The following is a 9,403-nucleotide window of genomic DNA, read 5'->3' on the forward strand; positions in this document are numbered from 1 at the left end:
GGAAAAAAATAATGATATGTGGTAAGCACTTACTACATGCCGGGCACTGAAATAACTGTGGTATTTTTTAAGTGCTTTCGGGCACTGTAATAAATGCTGGGATAGATACAAGTTCCCATCTCATATTGGGTTCACATTTTCTATCCCCATTTTAGAGTTGAGGCAAGAAGTGAAGTGATTTGCCTGAAGTCACGCAGCAGATAAGTGGCGGAGCTGGGATTTTTAGCGGGGGAAAACAAGCTTGAAGGCTGAACAGTTGCAATTTGAATAGGATCTTCCGAGTCCAGTGGCGCAGAGGGAATGAGGACTTGAGGAGTGTGCTGACACAGAGGAGGAAGCCCAGACATTTCCTATTTAATCATTAAAGTTTTCGACCAAGGTGCTCCTGGTCATCCAAAACGATAGCAGAAATAGTGCCTGCAGAGATCACCATCACATTCGATCCACTGACAGACTTCAAAATTCAACTGAGTCTGAAGGGAACAAAATTGAGTTTAATCAGGAGTAAAAATGCAGCTCAGAGAATTCCAGTCTGTGTTCACCATTAAAACGAGAACCTGATTTGGAGGCATTTGGCATGATGGGTAGTGTTGGTTTAAAATGAAGCCTAACATATACATGGTAGGTGAAAGGCACCCTGGAGCAGTTCAGGCTTGATGGGAGCTCTGGGGAAGCTTTTCTGTCGTTCACAAAAAGCACCAGGAGCCTCATAGCAGCTCCTTAAAATCAATGACATTTCCACTGCTTCTGACGGCTGACAAGTACAACATTCTAATTTTGGATTAACTACAGGGTGAAAAATGAAAACCTATCCATATATAAACACGTGATTCTCCTGGGAAAACTAATCCAGTCGCTCGAGTTTTCTGACTATACAGGGCACTAAGCATATCAGAACATTTTTTTTTACACAAGGGGGCTTCAATGCATTAGGAGGTCTCTAGAAACATTTAAAATCTGGAGTCAAAGGGGATCTTACAACAGACCGGAGATCTACAAAAGATCGAAGGGGAAAAAGCCCTCAAGATCTCTGCCTCGCAATCTCAGAATTAACGGTCTCTGCCTTAGAAAATGTGCTTGGTCCTAAAGGCAGCATGCCAAAAAGCCTTTGAGGAATAGCAGTAGCTTCAAACATCCTTGGAGCAGCAGGGTGGCTTCGTGGAAAGAGTCGGGCCTGGGAGTCAGGGGACCTGGGTTCTAATCCCAGCTTCGCACTTGCTTGGTGTATGACTTTGGACATGTCACTTCTCTTCTCTGTGCCTCAGTTTCCACAACTGTAAAATGGGGATTCAATACTTGTTCTCCCTCCTACTTAGAATGTTATCCCCTTGTGGGACGGGGACTCTGGTGTAATTAAGCTGTATCTACTCCAGGGTTTAGAATAGTGCTTGACACATGGTAAACATTTAAATACAATATTAATAATAATGGTAGTAATGATAATAATTCTTGTCCAAAAACCACTTGGTTCCTGGTCCTCCATTTTTGGCGTAGGTGGTAGATTTTCTCAAGGAAACTAAAAGCACTGAGCAAATATAGTTTAGTACGCTGCTTTAGAAACTCGAGCCTACAGTTCTGCCAAATGGATCCATGATTTTTTTCCTCTTTCAAGACTTTTATTTTTAGCTTTTAAATGATACCCCTACAGGCTTCTCCTTGAGCTCTATAGAAGACTTCTGTGTTCAAATAGCCAAATAAAGTCTTGTCAATGATATAAAGTTTTTGTAAGAGAAAGAATTCTCACCAGAAATGGAAACTAGAGCATATTACCTGTTGCTACATTGAAGGAGGGATGACTTCTCAACTGTAAGCTCCTCGTGGGCAGGGGTCGAGTCTACCAACTCCGTTGTATTGTACTCTTCCAAGCACTTAGAACAGTGCTCTGCACACAGGAAGCGCTCAATAAATACCATCGATTAACTCTGGGAGGGTCTTCACAAGGGAGCTTTTTCCTTCTAAAATGGGAAGAGTTCTCCAATATCACTCTCTCTCTTGTATCTCACACTGGAGTATTTTGTTATATTTCAGCTCCTGCAGGGTGGTGATAGCTTGCTTAAAATAACTATCATTTCCTGTAACCTAGACTTTTGGGCACACCAGAAGACCAGACTGCTAGGGAGATTACAAATCATAAGTTAAATTGCTCCAAACTTTTTCCAAATGAAGAAAACTCAAGAAGACGACGGCTGAGATTTTTTAAAACCAAGCTCCTGCTCTCAACAGGTGGAGTTTTAAATGTTTCTGGCAGCCACATACGTCGAGCTAAATAAAACAGCTGCAGGCTGGGAAGGAGCTGTACTTTGTACTAAGACATAAACAGACAAGGAGACCACGCAATGCGTATTGTCAGTCTAAACTCCACTTCGCTACTTGCCCTCAACACCAGAGTCTATTGGCCATCTAGCTGAAACTTTTAAATGGCAACTGCAGATTTGAAAATAAAACAGTCTCCTTATAAAAACAAAAAGTCGCCATACCCCAGTTAGTTGAGCTGTATTACAGGATTCTTTCATGAAGCGAGACAAGGAAACCAAGTCAAAGGGCCAGATTCCTCTTCTGTGAGTCTTATTATCTCTGTCACACACAGGGCTCTTTTCAGGGTCTAAAAGAGCTCCTTTGCACTCCATCCTGTCTCAAAGAGACATGAAATTCTAGCCTTACCTTGTAGAGCTTGTACTTTTTGTCTTTATGACAAATAATAACTTATGACTACATCTTAGCATCCCTGAGGCAATATATGACAAACCAGAGCTAACCGACAGAAAACAGATTTCAGCTACAAGCTTCTCAAGTGATCTATGAAATGAAAAAAAATTAGGCAGTCACCATTTATTGATTAGGGTTTGTTTTTTTAGCAAGTGTGCCACTGAAAATAAATCAACTCATTAGTCAGAATGAGAATTCCGAGAGAATGTGTCTGTTCATTTACTGGATGGGGGGGAAGGGGTATTTGGGTGGCATTCCAGTCAGATTCAACAGCCTAAATATAGTACAATGGTCAGCCTATGTCCACAGGAGAAAGGTCCCTTCTGTTGACCCTCGGTACCTCTGGGTCAGAACCTAAGTGCAACTAGAACAACAAGGGGCTCTAAACCATTGACAAAGATGTTATTTGCAGCTTGGGTTAGTTCACTGCCTACTAGTAGCAGTAGGAAATGATAAATTGGAGTAGCAGTATTGTAGAAAGAATGAACGACATGTCATTTCGGGTGAGGTCACTGTCGTGGCAAAGTCCTGTGGATCAGCGGCCTTCCATTCAAATCTTCTACTAAGTCCTTCTTATTGCTTTACTTCCCCATGCTGAGGCATACACATTCGAGAGGTAAACCAACTCTTCTCTAATCACCTCGTGGATGTGGTGTAACTTGACGCATATGGTTATACTGGTTATACTTGACACAAATGTCAAGGCGTGAGTACACTTGCCTGACTTGATTCTATTTATTGCTATTGTTCTTGTCTGTCCGTCTCCCCCGATTAGACTGTAAGCCCGTCAAAAGGCAGGGACTGTCTCTATCTGTTACTGATTTGTACATTCCAAGCGCTCAGTACAGTGCTCTGCACATAGTAAGTGCTCAATAAATACTATTGAATGAATGAAAGAATGAATGAAAACACGAGGTTCTTCAGAAACATAACTATCATTTACAGGATCTCTCAAATGAGTTTGAGAATTCTGGGAACTTATGTAGATATCAGTAATTCATTTATCTATTTATATTAATGTCTTTCTCCTCCTCTCAGACTGTAAGCCCGTCGTGGGCCGGAAATGTGTCTGTTATATTGTTCTATCGTCCGCACCCAAGCTCTTAATAATAATAATAATGATGTTGGTATTTGTTAAGCGCTTACCATGTGCAGAGTACTGTTCTAAGCGCTGTGGTAGATAGAGGGTAATCAGGCTGTCCCACTTGAGGCTCTCAGTCTTAATTCCCATTTTACAGATGAGGTAACTGAGGCCCAGAGAAGTGGTGACTTGCCCACAGTCACACAGCTGACAAGTGGCAGAGCCGGGACTCGAACCCATGACCTCTGACTCCCAAGCCCGGGCTCTTTCCACTGAGCCACGCTGCTTCTCTGTGCTCTGTACCCAGTAAACGCTCAATAAAAATGATTGATTGGAACTTTTTTTAAGACTTGGTCGGAGTTCAGTCTCCACAAATCCACTGCATTTTAGTTTAAATGAAAAGGAACGCTAACTGGAAATCAATGAAACAATTAAGACTCTCTCCTGAACATTTCTAAAAACAGCTTCATCTCTAGAAATAAAACTGTATTAAGCATTTTGGATATTCTTTTGAAATCCTAGATAATCTTGGAACCGCCGGGAATTTTAACAGAACAACACCTGCCCCCAAACCGGGTCTGTTTGCTTAATGGTATTTATTCCATGCCTATTATGTGCCAATCACTCTACTAAGCATTAGGTTAAATACAATCAATTCTTCTGTAACATGTTTCATTGTGCAATTTGGACAGAATGCTACCGAGGAATTATGGAATGTCACTTCCCCAATGTGTGCCTGGACAGAATGTGACATTTGAGTTGGCCAGAATAGATGTGGCACAAAAAAATTGGTTATAACTGAGGCAAACATCAAGGGGTGAGTATGCTAGCGTGATCGTTCCAAAACACGAGGTCCTTCAGCAACACTACTCTCCTTTACAGAATCTGTAAAGAATAATCAGTTTAGACACACCCTCTACCATACAAGGTACTGCTTGCAATTTAAGAGGGGGAGATAGATCCATAGAAAAATACGAATGAACGATGAACCGTAAATTCTGAGCAACCAATAGAGCAAACCAAACGATCCAAATTGATCTCACTGAACTCTTTTTCCCTCTGCTCCCTCTACCCCCTTCACCTCTCCGCAGCTAAACCCTCTTCTCCCCCCTTTTCCTCTCCTCCTCCCCCTCTCCCATCCCACCCCTTCAGCACTGTGCTCGTCCGCTCGACTGCATATATCTTTATCACCCTATTTATTTTGTTTATTTTGTTTAATTAGATGTACATCACCCTGATTCTATTTAGTTGCCATTGTTTTTATGAGATGTTCTTCCCCTCGACTCTATTTATTGCCATTGTTCTTGTCTGCCTGTCTCCCCCGATTAGACTGTGAGCCCGTCAAAGGGCAGGGACTGTCTCTCTCTGTTGCCGACTTGTACATTCCAAGCGCTTAGTACAGTGCTCTGCACCTAGTAAGTGCTCAATAAATACTATTGAATGAATGAATGAAAGATTTCTGAGAAGAGAATCCTGCTCAGGTCCCTCATTGTTCCAGGCAACACTCCTTGGTCATGAACTGCTTCGACCTTCCCAACACGCTCCTGATGTTCCAGAGACTCTATCAAAAAATCAATCAATGGTATTTATTGAACACTTACTGTGTGCAGAGCCCTGTATCAGTTGCTTGGTAGAGTACAATATAACAATAAACAGACACGTTCCCTGCCCGCAATGAACTTAGAGTCTAGAGGGACTCTAAAACCATGAGGCGATCTTATCCTCTTCCTCCTTTCCTTCTGCTAGGCTTGGGTGGTCTCTCAATTTTCCAGCTCTATCTCCTGTTTCTCAGAGGCTACAACATGCAAGGGCTCCCAACTCATCTCTCCCTTCAACTGATTCTCATTCCAAAAATGTGCCTGCGAGGAGAGTAATTTCGGCATTTAAGTTAAAACAAGAGAAATGACATAGTTACATTATAAAGCACAATTTACCTTAAAGCCAAGGTCTCCGGTCAGGAAGATGCTCCCATCTCCGTCATGTCCAGGACTGCCTGACTCACAGTTACTTGGGAAAGGGAAGCCGTGAAGCTTAGTGGATAAAGCACAGACCCGGGAGTCGAAAGACCTGGGTTCCAATCCCGGCTCTGTCGTTTGTCTTCTGTGTGACCCTGGGCAAGTCACTTCACTTCTCCGTGCCTCAGTTACCTCACCTGTAAAATGGGGATTAAGACTGTGAGCACATGTGGAACACGGACTGTGTTCAATCTGATCAGTTTATATCTACCCCAGCATTTAGTTCAGCGTCTGGAACACAGTAAGCACTTTAAAAAAAACACACCATAAAGGGCGACTTATTCCACTTTATTCTGAATTGAGGGATAATGCCAATCTTAAATTCATTCACCAAAGTAGTGTTTGAAGCAGTATTTATTTAGCACCTAATTCTGTGTGGTGCACTGTATAACCACTTGGGAAGTACATATCAAAGAAGTAGACCCTAACCCTATTTTTAATTATTAAAAGGGGCTTACACCCTAACAGGAGAGGCGAACATAAGAATATATAAAACTGGAGGGAATAGTCACAGTAAATAAGGACTTATAGTCATGAGTGCTAAGGAGGGTGTAAATAAGTTTGTTAAGTGCTAGGCCCTGAAGCAAATCCTTTGCTGTTCTGATTCCCCCTTCTTTACCAAAGATCTCGAGTGCCTCAAGGCAGAAAATATGGAAGAAAGAGGGGAATTTTACATTTGGAAAAGTCAAGTGCAAGAACAGATACTTCCTGGATACTTCTTTCATGGGGAAGATATAAGTCCCTTCCCTTCCACATATACCAGACCACCACTCTCCCCACCTTCAAAGCATTATTCCGGTCACATCTCCTTCAAGAGGCCTTCTCTGATTAAGCCTTCTTTTCCCAAACTCCCTCTCCCTTCTGGGTCATCTACGCACTTGAAGCCATATCCTCTGGGCACTTGATATTCATCCCATCCTCAGCGCCACGGCACTTACGTTCGTTCTGTAAATTATTTATTTGTATTAATACCTCTCCCTCTCTAGACCTTAAAGTCATGGTGGGTAGGAAATGTGTCTATCAACTCTGTAGTACTCTCCCAAGTTCATAGTCCAGGGCTCTGTACACAGTAAGCGCTCAGTTGATATCACTAACTGACTGATTAACTGTGAAGGTCATTTATAACAGTGGCTGTTGCCTGACCTGATGTCAGGCGCGCTTGGTAAGCTTGCAGCCCGAGCTTCTTTCCTGTTCACTTGGTGGTTTCCTGTCTTCACCAAGTACAGTAATAGAATAAAATAACTGAAGTATCTCCTAAGTGCTTAAACCCCAAACATCAAGCTAAACCTGGGGGCGATAAAGTACAATTGGATCAGTTACCGTCTCTGTCCCAGGTGGGGCACATCATCTAAGAGGGAATGAGAACTTGCATTTACTCCTCCTTTTACAGATGAGGAAACTGAGGCACAGTTAACTGTCTTGCTCAAGGTCACCCAGGAGGCAAGTGGGAGAGCCAGGATTAGAATCCAGCCCGGGCACTTTCCACTAGGCCACGCTGCCTCTCAATGCGGTATGGTTCTCTGTACAAGAAAGTAATTCAACACCGTATTTATATCGTAAGTAATAATAATAATAATAATAATGTTGGTATTTATTAAGCGCTTACTATGTGCAGAGCACTGTTCTAAGCGCTGGGGTAGACACAGGGGAATCAGGTTGTCCCACGTGGGGCTCACAGTCTTAATCCCCATTTTACAGATGAGGGAACTGAGGCACAGAGAAGTTAAGTGACTCGCCCACAGTCACACAGCTGACAAGTGGCAGAGCTGGGATTCGAACTCATGAGCCCTGACTCCAAAGCCCGTGCTCTTTCCACTGCGCCACGCTGCTTCTCTGTAAGTAATGTTCCAAACTTACTCGGGGGCTGGATTCCTCTAGGACTATAATGCAGGCAAGGGACAATATTTGTTCTTCAAGAAACAAGAAGCAATGGAGAAGCTTGGGAGAGGTGAGGGGAAGAAACATATAAGGCTTCTTTGCCCCAACAAAATCAAGGTACTCCCTTCTTACTGTTTTAGGATAACACAGAGAGTCTTTGTTCTTTTTTGGCTGAGCTCTTGTTCTCAGCAATGGCTTCGAGAGGCTTTATAACATCTATCTCCTAGGTAGGCCGGAGAGGGGTTAACGGGAGAAGACCAGAAATTCTCCAAACCCCTCTAAACCGACAGGGTAGTGTTGGGTTCAGACAAGCAGCCAGGAGAAACATCTCAAGCAATGGCTAGAATCTGGAATGTACATTTTGAACAGCTTGACCCCTCAGTTTACAGAATAGCTTAGGGGTACTACGTTTCTCTGGCATTTTCGCCTCGGCAGCCTGCTCCTGTCATCCAGGCCTCTGGCTTCAAGGCCAAAATATGCTGGGAGAATGATCTAAACTCTTCCCAGGTTCATGCTTTGCCCATCAATTTCACCTCGGTTAAGAGAATGGCAAAACAGAGAATGTCTAAATAGGAGCGTCAGAAGCTCTGGTCGTTGATACCTCACTTCAGGACAGTCATATATTCAATTCACTTCCTTCAAGTTAAATTACGCTTGGTAGATAAACGTGAACACAAACACCTTCCCTGTAAATTTGATGACTTCACTATAAAAACTATCATCAAAGTGATAGTTCCAAATGCTTTACCTAAGTTAATCATCTCCCCAGTTTATTATTTTCATCCTCGGCCCTTTCTCTCACCTGATCTCCTTTTATGATGTCCCTGCCACTTTTCCTGTCAGGCTTCAAACAGGACAATAAAAAAATAAATTAATCACGCTTATGAATCATACTTAAAGGTGGCCACACCTACCGCTGATCCTAATGCCTTTTCTAATGAGCATGGAAAACTGGGACAGAGATTAATATCCACGCAATTTCTACTTTGCTTCAAGGGAAGATGAGTGGCCTATTGGAAGGAACGCAAGCCTGACAGTCGGAGGTTCTAATCCCAGTTCCTCACCTTACCTTCTGGGGGACCTTGGGTGATTCACTCAATTTTTCTGGGCCTCAGTTCCCTCATCTGCAAAATGGGGATTCAGTAGCCATTTTTCTTCCTGCTTAGACTGGGAGCCCCACGTGGGACCTGATTATCTCCTATCTACCTCTGCACTTAGGACAGTGCTGGCAGTTAGTAAAGGCTTAACGGACACTGCAGTTGTTATTCATTCTGAGATAAAATCAGGCTTTATATGTAAAGGTTGCAGAAAAAGATCCAGTGGTCATAGCGGACCAAAGTACCAACACATTTAGCCTTAAAAAGTGAGTACGAGGGTAGGATTGAAGCCCCCGCTCATTCTGCACTAATCAGACCTTCCTAGGGAACTGACTCCAACAGCGGAAAGATACGATCTAACATATTATTAGATTGAAGATTCCTTATGAGCAGGAATGGGGTTTCTTAAAAGTAATCGTAGCGGCATTTAGTGAGTGTCCATTTGGTGAGATGCAATATTCTAGGTGCTTGGAAGTAGAGAATTATTAAGCGACTCGTTCCCTGAACAGAAGGAGCTTAGCTTCTAATGGGAGAGACAAACATTTATAAACTAGAATGGTCAAAACAAATAAATTACACATAATCATGAATACTAAGGAAGGTGTAAAGTTTTAAAGTACTAGAGC

The 9,403-nt window shown here is 42.7% G+C and overlaps 1 protein-coding gene across 2 annotated transcripts in view; it reads right to left on the bottom strand.

Moving 5' to 3' along the window:
- Positions 1-5,892, bottom strand: part of PEAK1 (pseudopodium enriched atypical kinase 1) — a 139,849-nt gene extending 133,957 nt beyond the window's left edge. For both annotated transcript variants that reach the window (XM_007664374.4, XM_029064423.2), the window contains exon 1: positions 5,722-5,892. The gene's annotated coding sequence lies outside the window, so the exon portion shown is untranslated. The remainder of the gene's footprint in view (positions 1-5,721) is intronic.
- Between the last annotated feature and the right edge of the window lie 3,511 nt (positions 5,893-9,403).

Source organism: Ornithorhynchus anatinus, chromosome 5, assembly GCF_004115215.2.
Source record: "Ornithorhynchus anatinus isolate Pmale09 chromosome 5, mOrnAna1.pri.v4, whole genome shotgun sequence".
Taxonomy (NCBI): Eukaryota; Metazoa; Chordata; class Mammalia; order Monotremata; family Ornithorhynchidae; genus Ornithorhynchus; species Ornithorhynchus anatinus.